Below are 14147 nucleotides of genomic sequence, written 5' to 3' on the forward strand. Positions count from 1 at the left end.
TTGTCTCATTCTTGAAATTAGGGGAAAAGTATTTAGTCTTTCACCATTAAGTATGAGGTTAACTGATTTTTTTTTCTTTTTCTTATTTGGTAAATGCCTTTATCAGGAAATTTCCTCTATTTCTACTTGGTTGAGTGTTTTAATAATGAAAGTTGTTGGATTTTGTTGAATACTTTATCAGCATTGATTGAGATGATTATGTCCTTTCCTACTTTATTTTATTGATGTGATGTATTACTTTGATTTTTATATGTTGAACTAACCTTGCATTTCTAGGGTAAATCCCACATGGTTATGATGTATAGTCTATTTTATATGTTGCTGGAATCAGTTTTCTGTTTGTTGTAGTTGTTATTGAAGCTTTTACTTTTATGTTTATAGGAATTTTTTCTGGCAGTGACTTTATTTTGTATTTATAGCATTCTCACCTTACAGAATGACTTAGGAAGCATTTCTTCAATTTTTGAAATAGGTAGTTTTAGTTAAAATTTTTTATTAATTCATCTTTAAATGTTTGGCAGAATTTACCAGTGAAACCATTTGGGCCTGGGCTTTTTTCTTTATGGGAAATTTAAAAGTTATACATTTAATCTCTGAATATACCTGCTGGAGGTATATTCAGATTTTCTATTTATTCTGGAGGTGGTTTTGACAATTTGTGTCTTGCAAAGAATTTGTACATTTTATTAAGTTAATTAATATTTGGCATGCAGTTGTACATAGTACTCTTTAAAATTTATTTTCATTTTCAGAAGATTGTAGTAATGTTTTTTCTTTCAGTCTTGAACTTGGTTATTTGAGCTTTCTCTTTTCTTGGTTATTCTAGCTAAAGGTTTGTCAACTTTGTCGATTGGTTCAAAAAGCTAACTTTTGGTTTTGTTATTTTTGTCTATTGCTTTATATTTCTAGATTTTTATTAATTTCTGCTCTAATCTTTCATATTTCCTTTCTTATGCTTGCTTTAGGTTTATTTTGTTCTTCTCTTTCCAGTGTTTCAAGAGGAAAGGATAGGTTAACCATTTGAGATCTTTTTCTTTTTAATATAAGAATTTGTAGCTATAAATTTTACTTTAAGCACTGCTTTAGCTATATGCCCTAAGTTTTCATATGTATTTTCTTTATTTCCATTTACCTCAGATGTTTTTTAATTTTCCTTCTTATTTTTTATTTCAACCATTTACTACTTAGCAGTATGTTGTTTATTTTTCACATATTTGTGTATCGCTCAACTTTATTTCCACTATTAATTTCTAATATCATTCTATGTGGTCATGTGGTCATAGGATGTATTTTCTATGATTTCAGTTCTTTCAAATTATTGAGGATGGTTTTCTGAGCTAGCATGTAGTCTGTCTGCTAGAATATAATATGTGCACCTGAGAAGAATGTGTATTCTATTGTTGGGTAGAGTGTTACATAGATATATGTTAGGGATCATTACTTTATGATATTGTCCACATCTTACATCTCCTTATTGACTTTCTGTCTAGTTCTAATCATTATTGAAAGTAATGTGATCCAACTGTGATTATTGAGTTGCTAATTTTTCCCTTTAGTTTTGTCATGATTTGTTTCATGTATTTTCTGGGCTCTATTGTTACCTGCATATATGCTTATAATGTTATATCTTCCTGATGCATTGACCCTTTTATCATTAAAAAATGTCCTCCTTTATTTCCAGTATCATTTTTAACTTGGAAGTCTATTTTACCTGATGCTTATAAAGTCACTAAAGCTTTCTCATATCTTTTTTCTTCAGAAAGAGAGAGAGTCAGAGAGAGGGATAGATAGGGACAGACAGACAGGAATGGAGAGATGAGAAGCATCAATCATTAGTTTTTTTATTGCGACACCGTAGTTGTTTATTGATTGCTTTCTCATATGTGCCTTGACTGTGGGCCTTCAGCAGACCGAGTAACCCCTTGCTCGAGCCAACGACCTTGGGTCCAAGCTGGTGAGCTTTGCTCAAACCAGATGAGCCAGCGCTCAAGCTGGCGACCTCAGGGTCTCAAACTTGGGGCCTACGCATCCCATTCCAATGCTCTATCCACTGCGCCACCACCTGGTCAGGCTCTCATATCTTTTTCATCTTTTTAATTTTTACTAATATGTGTTTTTAAATGTAGTATGTGTCTCCTGTAGATAGCATACAAGTACAACTAAAAAAGTTCAGTTTGTCACTCATTGTCTTTTCATTGGGTTATTTAATTAATTCCCATTAAAATTATTAATATAGTTGGATTTATGTTTGCCATTTTACTTTTTTTATATATCTCATGTTTCTTGTTCATATATTCCACATTTACTATGGCCTTTTATATTAAATGCTTTTATGCTGTTTTTGTTCTATTATATCTGTATATTTAGAAATGCAAGAAATCATTGTTATGGTAATTTCCATATAAGATTTTGCATCTTTTAAAGACATTGAGAGAAGAAAGTAGAATAGGCATACATTTATATAATTTCCTATATTAACCTTCTTGAGTGCCACTTCTGGTTCTCTTCATTTGTTTTATGATTTAAGTTACCATCTTGTGTCATTTACCAACTCCATTATAGTTTTTCTTTTATTCTCCTTTGTGAACTTATGTAAAACAGATTGTTTCCTTGTATTACAGACCCAAAATACAATTATGTGCATATTGTTTTATACAGTTGTTTTTATGCTAGTTAAGGGAAGGAGAAGAAATATACATTTATACTCTTTTATAATGACATAATTAATTCAGAAGAGATTTCAGTTTTTTATGTGAATATGAATTTGTCTGTGGTCAGGTACTTTTAGGCTGAATAGTTTTCCTTATAAGGCAAGCAAGTCTGCTAGCAAAGGATTCTTTCCATAGAACCTGGTTTTCATCCTATGCATTTAAATGCAGCATCTCTGAGGGTCGAGCCAATCAAAGATGATTTTTAAAAAATTGTGTTGTGTTATTCTAATAATAAGCTAGGGGCTGTAACCACTGGGATAGATGATTTCCAGGGCCCCTTGCGGCTCTGACATTTTAAGATACTCTGGGCAAGAGAAATATTATCCCTGAGATCCTCAACCCATGGCAGACTACATCTTCCTAACTTGTCAGTGTGGCATAGACCAGTAGTTCTCCAAGTGTGGTCCTTCACCCAGTATTAACATTCAGCTGGCAAAATTTTGGAAGTGCAGATTCTTAGGTGCCATTCTACATCCACTGAGTCAGAAACTGTGGGGGTGGGACGTAGTGGACTTTGTCATGATAAACTTCATCTCTTCAGTTTATTCTAATGTGCATTTAAGTTTGAGAACTACTGGCATAGGGGAAAATTATTTGTGGTCTGAGAACTTCCTGTGCATCTGGGAGCTATCACCGGCCAGCTCTGGAGTGATGCTGGGCAACTTACTTATCTCTTCTGTGCCCCTTTTACTTTTTTTTTATTTTTTATTTTCTAATTTATTCATTTTTATTAGAGAGAGAAAAAGAGGAAAAAGAGAGAGAGTACAGAGCATCAACTCCCATATGTGCCTTGACCAGGCAAGCCCAGGGTTTCGAACCGGCAACCTCAGCATTTCCAGGTCGACGCTTTACCCAGTGCGCCACCACAGGTCAGGCCCCTTTACTTTTTTAAAGGAGAAAAATATTTTCTCTTAACTCACACAGTTGTGAGGCTAATCAGAGAGTCAAAGCCCCTTTGTAAACTGTTAAGCCTATGTGCATATGTAAGGCATCATTATGAATTTAGGAAACTAAATTTATTGAGCATATCTTCTGAGCTGGGAACCTTGTATATGTATTCTTGTTTAGTCCTTAACCACTTTACAAGTGTGGTAGAATTATTTAGCATTCCAATTCATTTTCCAACTATATTGAAGTCTAAAAGTTGAAATCCAATTATGTCAAAATTTATTCATATCAACATCTAATTACATAAATAATCCAATTATGTTGTAATCCAACAGGAGCGCCAGAGGAGGAATGGTGTTTACTGAAATACTGAAACCGTGTTGGTGCATGCTCCCAGCTCACCTAGGAAAGAACATAATCAGGTCTTGTCCTGTCATTAACTGGAGCCTGAACATGCTGAGCTCTGGCACTCCATTGGCTAATACTGTGATGCAGGGGAAGTCTGGCTTCATCCAGGACTTCAGTTTTTTTATTTTAAAATAAGCAGTTCCTTCATAAAATATCTTTAAATGAGCCTTGTTAAAAACTGTAAGTACTGCTTGACCAGGTGATGGCGCAGTGGATACAGCGTCGGACTGGGACGCAGAGGACCTAGGTTTGAAACCCTGAGGTCACCGGCCTGAATGCTGGCTCACCAGCTTAGCACAGAGTCGCTGGTTTGAGCATGAGATCGTAGACATGACCCCATGGTCTCTGGCTTGAGTCCAAAGGTCGCTGGCTTGAAGCCTAAGGTCACTGACTTGAGCAAGATGTCATTCATTCTGCTGTAGCCCCTCAGTCAAGGCACATATAAGAAAGCGATCAATGAACAACTAAGGAGTGGCAATGAATATTTGATGCTTCCCATCTCCCTTCCTGTCTGTTCTTATCTGTCCCTCTCTCTATCTCTGTCACACACACACACACACACACACACACACACACACACTACTGTTTTCCTAGTGAACTTAAAGAAGTATAGAAGCTGCTCTTTCTTAATTGTATTAACTATCAGCCTCAATATATAGTATATAAGAATAGGGAAGATTGCCTTGTATTGGACCAGAATAAGAAATGCCAGTTGAGTTAGAGAAAACTTCCCCACTAATATTAGTCCTTTGGAGTGTAATTAGAGGCTCTTAATAGTCAGAGGAGGGAGTTACTTTCAAATTAAAGACACATTTTTTTTTTGAAGACAGAGATACTCACTGTGAATGGGAACCTTTAATGTATTTTGTCACAGTCCTTTCATATGTGAAGAATGAGGGTGTGTACATGTGGGTACATGTTTTGAGGTACAGATCTTACTGGTTGTATATTATTGCATTATATTACACTTATATGCATTTCTTAGCCACCATTGTTGTACTGTAATTGAGATTTAACAAAAGTTAGAATGTGAACTTCACATTCTAATAGCAATTTGGTTCCTTTCTCTGTAAATTTTTAATGGACCTAGAAACTATCCAGTAATGGAATATGAATATTGTCTTCCTGTGCTAAAGAAACAAACTTGCCCCCAAGGGACATTTGCTATTATTTCTGCATCTAGGCAGCTCAGTCTGTTTCCTTCACCTCTTGTAGGTCTTTGTGTAGGAGAGCTGCAGCCTATGTTCTGATGGTTTGAAGGCTCTAAGCTTTCTGATTTTTTTTGTTTTTAATTTCTACCAATGACCAATTAGAGTAGGAGAAATGGTTGGGAGGTTGTAAAGATTTCCCTCTGTCTTTTTGGCCCAGAAGTCTCCTGCTTTGTTCTTTCAAAGGCTGAACCTTTTTCAGAGTATCTGCCAAGGAGAAAACTAAAATTTTCCCTTGAGAATCCGAAAAGGGCCCAGTACTCAGTAAATCTGAAAAAGGAAAGCTTTTCAGATGTTAATCAGTCTAAGCAGGACCCTGGAAGCTCTGCAGCTGGGGAGGCAGCTTAAGTACCCTCACAGGATAACCTTTTCCTGGCCTGGAGCCAGGTTCTTATTATTGGTGATAATTTTAAGAAAGGATCTGGAAGGTAGAATTCCCCCAGAGGGCGTCACTCTGAACTTGGATTTCAATACTAAGTCCAATAGTCACAGCAAACAAAGAAGTGCTGGCAACACCAGGCACCAATTTGGGTGCCAGGTTTTCACTCTTTCTTTGGCTTTTTCTCTGTGTCACTAACCCCAGCTACTAGTGAGTGCTGGACTGCCAACTGCTGCCAAAAACATTATATAGGAAACTTTTTTTTTTTTTTTTGTATTTTTCTGAAGCTGGAAACAGGGAGAGACAGTCAGACTCCCGCATGCGTCCGACCGGGATCCACCCGGCACGCCCACCAGGGGGTGACGCTCTGCCCACCAGGGGGCGATGTTCTGCCCCTCCGGGGCGTCGCTCTGTCGCGAACAGAGCCACTCTAGCGCCTGGGGCAGCGGCCAAGGAGCCATCCCCAGCGCCCGGGCCATCTTTGCTCCAATGGAGCCTTGGCTGCGGGAAGGGAAGAGAGAGACAGAGAGGAAGGAGGGGGGGTGGAGAAGCAAATGGGCACTTCTCCTATGTGCCCTGGCTGGGAATCGAACCCGGGTCCCCCGCACGCCAGGCCGACGCTCTACCGCTGAGCCAACCGGCCAGGGCCTGTATAGGAAACTTGATGAATAAAAATGTCTCTGGTTGGAAAGAGCACAGAAGACACAGGGCAAAACCATTTGTTCTTAAGATTATGAATGCCAGTCTAAAAGTACAATGTCATGTAATAGACATCCTTGTATTTACCCCCTTCCTATGAACATTTTGTCTTCTACCACATTGCTCTCTTTCTCTGCTTTACCCCTCTCTTCAGTCCTCCACATAGGCAACCATAATCCTGAATTGGGAATGTATGCTTTTTGGCCATATTCTAGAATAGAAGTATTATATATATATATAATATATTTATATATAATATGTTTTCACAAGTGGAATATGCCACATGTACCATTGAACTTGCTTTTTTTTTTTACTCAGCACTATTCTTTTTACATTTAGATATTTTCATGTTGATATATAGATGAAATTCATTCACTTTTAATAATGAATAGTATACTTCTGTTGTGAATATTGTTGGGGAAATTAAAAATAAGATCTCCTGCTAACCTAGAAAGTCCTTTCGTCAATGTAGAAAAGAAAGAACACAGTTTTATGATTGAGTGAGCATTAAACCAAACTGGTGTGTACATGACTGATATTGCAGAGACAGAAATAAACCTCCCCATTTTACGAAACAGCCAAGCAGACACAGTCCATTACATGTTCTAAGATAAACCATAACTTTTCCTTAGTTAAAATGGGTTGACAGCACTATTTGCTATATAGTTTAACCCAAATGAAATTGGTAATTAAAGCATCCATGTGCTAGGGGATTGCCTTTATTGAAAGGAAAAAAATAAAACTTTTCTTATCTCTATGCCAAGTAGTCAAATTGTTGTAAGGTACCAAAAAGCTGCAAAATTAATATTGATATTCTAGGAAGAAAGGTCAGGCTTTCCTGTCCCATCCTTCCTTTGGGTAGGGTAAGGAGAAGAATGTACAAGTTTCTGGCTTGTAAGAACAATGGGATATTTAGTTTTAAATCTAAAATAAAGGTTAACCAAGAAACTTCTCTTTCAATAGGAGACAGAATTTACATACCACCTTACATTGATTAAAATTCCCCCCCTTTCTGGAATCTTGAGAGTAAAATACCTCTAGGCTAGTGAGGGAAGATGAACCCTAAAAGATTTGTAAACATCTTTGATTGTGTTACCTTAAAGATCTTAATGTTTCTGTGTATCCCCTAAACAAATGTCGTAAGCTTGTGCCATGATGTCATGCTCTCCCCCGCCTGTGTGTGATCAAGGGTATATAAACAGCCCTTGAAATATTTTTGGGGCTTGCACATGATTTAGGCTTGCAACAACTGCCCCATGTCAGCTATATGCAGCTGTTGTTGTGAGTCGGGGGTGCAGAGAGAGAGATCAGCAGACAAAATCATCATGGACTAGCAAAGGACCACCGCTCGCTCAGGCAAATGACCCCGAGTTCATGCTGTGTCCTACTTTTATTCACAAGACTTCAAAAAGCTTGTTTACTGAGAAATTGGCATAACATCAAGCGTAACTTTTACTTAAAGATACATGGAGTACACCTGCATGATAGCTTAGTAACAACATAATATCAAAAGGCATTAATTGCTATTGCTTCTATGGTTTCCACAACATTCCTCTCTTTATCTCAAGGAATAACCTTGAAAGGAACAGAAATCTTATGAGAATGTTTTACTGAGAAAAAAGCCCAGCAACTGCCTTCAGTCACATAGGCCTGTTTCAGTGACCCACCTTCAAGTCACAAAACAATTCTCTTGGCAAAACATTCTTTTCTTGTTGGCTGTGTTCCCATCCAAAGCCATGCAATGGGTTATTCCACTACATGCGGCTGGCATATTTAATAAATCTCCCCCTTTAATAAAACTCTTCAAAATTCATCTGGACTTGGTGTCTCTACATAAACCCGCGGAATTGAGGTACAGTACCTTTCAGCATCTGGGGTACGGGTATTTTACAGCAAAATAAGACTAAAAGCAAGGCACTTTGGAAAACTGTCCCGGGTAACAGGGAGCCATCTTCCTTGATGTTACTGTTCCAAAGAGATGGCTCTCATGCCCTTAGGAAAAATATTCCTTGGTTGTAATATTGGTGAATACTGGTGGGAAGCTTATTTAGCTTTTATAAAGATTTGGATACATATCAAAGAGACAGAGACAACTTTGCAATTACAAATTTTCTCAAGAAAATAACTAAGAAAAAGGACAGGGGAAGAGGTCTTTCCCTTGTGGCAACCGGGGACATTCAGTCCTACAATAAGCAACATATTTATTAATTTCCTTATTAGTGGGCACATAGGCTGTTTCTAATTTTTCATTATTCTTAGTAAAATGCCAGTGAACACCCTTATATATCCTTCTTGGGAAATGTGCAAGAGTTTCTCAGGTAATGAGCAATTTTAACATTACCAGCTATTTCCAAGTTCCAAGCTCTAAATGGTTATGCCCAGTTAGGCTTCCACCAACAAATATGAGATTAGAGTCTCCATTTACCCACATCACCATTCACATTTGATATTGTTATGCCTTAAAACTTTGTCAATCTGATGAGTATGAAATAAAATATCATTATTGCTTAATTTTATTTTCCTATTGAGCACTTTACAATATGTTTATTAGACATTCATATTTTCTCTTTTGTGAATTGCCTATTTTGTGTTATTTGACCATTTTGGGGGGTTTTTGGCCTTTATTATGATTTAAAGGTGTTATTTGTTTATTTCAGAAGTTAATCCTTTATCTGTTAAATGTTACAAATAATTCCTCCCTATTCCAAGTCTCTTCCATTGTCAAAGACAACAACTTTCTCTTCCTTTTCATTTTGTGTATTGTACCTTTTGTCATACAAAAATTCTTAGTGGTTAAATATATTGTAATGCCATTTATTATTATTGCTTTTGTATCTTATTTAAGAAATTGTTTCCTACACTAAAGTTAGAAATATATTTTCTTCTACAACTTTTAAAGGTTTGCTTTTCACATTTTGGTTATAAATCTATCTAGTTTTATTTTTATATATAGTGTGAAATAGGTATCTAAAGTTTTCTATAAATAGACAATTGCCCATCATCTCTGATGTAATCCTGTGTCATTTTTGGTGGTTCGTTGTTAATGACAAAATACCACCAGCTGTAATCTGGGAAATCAGACCTCAGTCCTTGAGTTTGGCTGAGAAAGAAGTCAGGGCCAAGAACAAATAATTAGTAATTTTCAGAGAAAATTTATTTAGAATGTCACTGAGTTAGAAGATGTGAGCCAACTGGGCTGCGTGGGCTCAGTAAACCAAGTTACAGAGGCAAAATAAGGCCCTTGGAATTTAGAGGTAAGAGAGCAAGGGTCTGTGCCTTGAGGGAAGAAAGGTGGGGGGAAGGAGAGATGGAAGGAGAGAGAGAGAGAGAAAATAAGAGAGAGTAGAGATGCCTGCACTGGGTCCTTTGCCTTGAGGCTTTTTTTTTCTTGGAGGTTCTAGCAGGGAAGCGCAGCTACTCATATACCTTGACCGAAGAACGGTCCTCTCCTCTATTGGGGAAGGTCGTCCTCTTTGAGCATGCAGCTTTGGGAGGGATGCACATGGAGCTGTGAGGGAGGAAGGGGACATCTGCCTAGCCAGCCAGATCAGCCAAATCAACTCTGGTGATCAATGGGGTGACAGATGTCGCAGCCAGATTGCCCTCACATCCACATTGAGGCTTTTTAATCTGGAAGTCTGGGGGGGGGGATCTCTGTGGAATATTCATCAGTTTTCTAGATATGTCCTTTCAGGGTCATGGTGCTAGAGGAGGGGTTGTCATTAGTCATTGCAGTCAGTCATGCTCTGGCTTCATCTGGCTTTGCTGCTTTTCTGAGCCTGGAGCTGAAACACAACTGAGGCCTTGATGTTATCTCTAGTCTGACCAAAAATCTGTCTCTATGATCAACAGATACAAGGCCTTCTTCCTAAGATTATTTGATGCGGATCAGAGTCTCATTTTCCTGAGGGTTTAATACTGAAGGAGTGGCTGTGCAAGGGCTTGCATGGGAGTCAGAAGAGGCTTTTCTCTGGCTTCCTTGTTCCCCCTCTAAGGGGGTCTAAAACCACATGACTAGTGACTCGGATAGGAACGGTCAGGGGAGGGTCCAAACCAAACCTCATGACCAGTGATATGAAAAGCCAGGGGGTCTAGGTAAGCCACATGCCCAGTGATATGCTAGGTGAGGAAAGGTCACCCTGGGGGCTAAGTTCCACTTTACAATTGTTGCTAGGCACCTGGGGCTTCCAGCCCTAGTAACCTTCTGTACCTGACCTATTGTTCCTACTCTGCCCATGTCTGTCTTACTGCTTACTATATCATTGTGATATTTCCTCTTCATATACTAATTTTCCATTTGTATGTAGGTCTATTTTGGAATTTTTAAAAGATTTTATTTATTGATTTTAGAGAGAGAGAGAGAGAGAGAAAGAAAGAAAAGGGGTAAGGAGCAGGAAGCATCAACTTGCAGCAGTTGCTTCTCCTATGTGCCTTGACTGAGCAAGCCCGGGGTTCTGAACATGGGACCTCAACATCCCAGGTCTATGCCTTATCCACTGCGCCACCACAGGCCAAGCTATTTCTGGATTTTCCATTTCTATTGTATCAGCTATTTGTCTCTTCCAGGACCTATACTGTCTTAATTATTATAGCCTATAACAGGGGTCTGGAACCTTCTTTGGCTGAGAGCCATGAATGCCACATATTTTTTTTTTCCTGTATTTTTCTGAAGCCGGAAACGGGGAGAGACAGTCAGACAGACACCCGCATGCGCCCAACCGGGATCCACCCAGCACGCCCACCAGGGGGTGACGCTCTGCCCACCAGGGGGCGACACTCTGCCCACCAGGGGGCGACGCTCTGCCCCTCCGGGGCGTCGCTCTGTTGTGACCAGAGCCACTCTAGTGCCTGGGGCAGAGACCGAGGAGCCATCCCCAGCGCCCGGGCCATCTTTGCTCCAGTGGAGCCTCGACGGGAGGGGAAGAGAGAGACAGAGAGGAAGGAGAGGGGGAGGGGTGGAGAAGCAGATGGGCGCTTCTCCTGTGTGCCCTGGCCGGGAATCGAACCCGGGACTTCTGCATGCCAGGCCGATGCTCTAACACTGAGCCAACCGGCCAGGGCCGAATGCCACATATTTTAAAATGTAATTCCATGAGAACCATACAACGACCCATATACGTTATGCATTATCCAATAAAAATTTGATGTTGTCCCGGAGGACAGCTGTGATTGGTCCCAGCCACCCACAACCATAAACATGAGCGGTAGGAAATGAATGGATTGTAATACAGGTATTGATTGACCTACGACCTTTGCAACTTACAACCATTCGACTTTACAACCACAATCGCTAGCCACGACTGCTCTGCATCTGACAGCACAAGCTTTGCCCAGTTGGGCGTAGGACAGTGCGGACCAGCTTCTGGCAGCACTACCATCTCCGCGTGCACCATTTCAACTGTTATCCTGGACTCGGTACAGCAATTTGTGTTTTGTGTCTTGGATATTTTTTTATCAAACCCCTCCCAAGATGTCTAGCAAGAAGAAATTGTCATTGTCTATGCCTCAGCCTGCCAAGAAGGAAAGAAAGGCCATCGATCTTGACATGAAAATGAAGGTAATTAAGCAGTACGAAGGAGGAAAGAAAGTGAATGTGATCACACGTGATATGAAGTTATCACACTAGACTGTGTCGACGATTTTGAAAGATAAAGAAAGAATTCGTGAAGCTGTGAAAGGTTCTGCACCCATGCGATCAACAGTTATAACAAAGCAATGAAGCGGGCCCATCCACAAAATGGAGAAATTGCTGTATATTTGGATGGAAGATCAAATTAAAAAACGGACACCATTAAGTCTTTTTAGTGTGCAGATGAAGGCCAGAAGTCTATTTCAGACTCTAAAGTAGCGTGCTGGAGAAGATTACAGTCAAGAATTTGTAGCAAGCACTGGCTGGTTCCAGAGGTTCAAGAAAAGATTCCAAATGCATAGTGTTCAAGTGACTGGAGAAGCAGCAAGTGCGGATGAGGAAGGAGCACGTAAGTTTGTTGATAGTCTGGATGAATTAATTACAGATGAGGGATATCTAGCAGAACAGATTTTCAATGTTGATGAAACTGGATTATTTTGGAAACGGATGCCAGCACACCCTTATATTCACAAAGAGGACAAAAGCATGCTGCGATTTAAAGCATTTAAGGATAGGCTAACTCTGCTGCTTGGCGGGAACATTGCAGGGTTAACTTTAAGCTAAAGCTGTTCTTAATTTATCACTCAGAGAACCCGTGTGCGTTCAAGAATGTTAACAAGCACACACTGCCCGTCTACTTTCGTTCTCAATGTAAAGCATGGATGACATGTAAAGCAAGGATTGTTTGAAGACTGGTTTATGAACTGTTTTATTCCTCAATTTCGAGAATATTGTTTGGAGAAAGATATTCCTTTCAAGATTTTTTTTTATAAATAAATTTTTATTAATTTTAATGGAGTGACATCAATAAATCAGGGCACATATATTCAAAGAAAACATGTCCAGGTTATCTTGTCATTCAATTATGTTGTATACCCATCACCTAAAGTCAGATTGTCCTCCGTCACCTTCTATCTAGTTTTCTTTGTGCCCCTCCCCCTCCCCCTCTTCCTCCTTCCCTCCCCCCCAACCACCACACTCTTGTCCATGTCTCTTAGTCTCGTTTTTATGTCCCACCAATGTATGAAATCATGCAGTTCTTGTTTTTTTCTGATTTACTTATTTCACTCCATATAATGTTATCAAGATCCCACCATTTTGTTGTACATGATTCGATGTAATCATTTCTTATGGCTGTGTAGTATACCATGGTGTATATGTGCCACATTTTCTTTATCCAGTCTTCTATATATTTTTTACAGTGATTAAAGCCTTTAAGCAAACTTAAATTGGTAAATACAGCTAGAATCCATAAAAGAGTAGTGTCCTTAACATGTTCACCAAGTCCAAGTTGGCACCAGCACCATTCCAAATCCCTGCAAATGCAACCCAACCCCAGTTCAGTCTGTTAGGAGCTGTCACAAGGAACAGGAGTCCAGGAAAAGTCCATATCCAGGAAAAGTCTGCATGGCACTGGAATTGTTGTCACCATTCTATACTTTGCAGCTCATGTCCAAGTCCCAATAACCGCTGCTTCTAGCTGGTAATGATTCAGGTAGACTGGAAAAGCCATCTGCAGCCTGTATGGAGATGGAGCTTCTGTTCTCTTCTGCCTGGAGAGATGAGACCAGGTTGCTTTTCCCCCGAGCTCTGCAATTATGGTGTGGTAAAGAGAACCTTGGAATATACTAAGCTGTGTGGCAAAGGTAAACTCGTAATAGAAGTTGGCAAAAGGGGGAAAGAGAGCTCTAAATTAGGAGTAGGTCCCAGCATGAAATATGAGTGGGGCATTGAGGTAGGAGGAATAAAGGAAACACTATATATTAAACAAAGCAGCAGAAAATAGGACTATCAACACCCACAACAGAGATCTTTGAGGGAAGAATAAAAAACCTGACTATTCAGGCAAGACATAGTTAAGTGGCCCTTGTGCAAATGAGATCAGTTTACCTGCTTCTTGGAAGAAATACCCTAGGCTCGTCCACAGTGTCGTAGATGGGGCCTACGGCCCTGGGCACCTTCAGCCTTCAGTGGCAAACCCCAGCATTCTGGGCAAGGTTAGGTCATAGGTGGCTGGAGCAGGGCTGGAAGAGACTGAACCCTCCCTTAGAGGATCGAGGGGGAAGCCTACCTTCCAGTGTCCATTTTTCCTCATCACAAAGGCATGTAAGCCTGGCAGGCTTTAGCTCAATGACTTTCCTATTCACTATTGAAACAGGACCCAGATGGAATCCTATGACCCCTTTGGGGCATTGGAGCCTTTAAGGGCATATCCTAAAAGCTGG

At 39.7% G+C, this 14147-nt stretch overlaps 1 protein-coding gene across 1 annotated transcript in view; it reads left to right on the forward strand.

The window, feature by feature from the left end:
* Positions 1-14147, forward strand: part of OPHN1 (oligophrenin 1) — a 336244-nt gene that overhangs the window by 89359 nt on the left and 232738 nt on the right. The window lies entirely within an intron of this gene.

The sequence above is a fragment of the Saccopteryx leptura genome, chromosome X (assembly GCF_036850995.1).
Source record: "Saccopteryx leptura isolate mSacLep1 chromosome X, mSacLep1_pri_phased_curated, whole genome shotgun sequence".
NCBI lineage: Eukaryota > Metazoa > Chordata > Mammalia > Chiroptera > Emballonuridae > Saccopteryx > Saccopteryx leptura.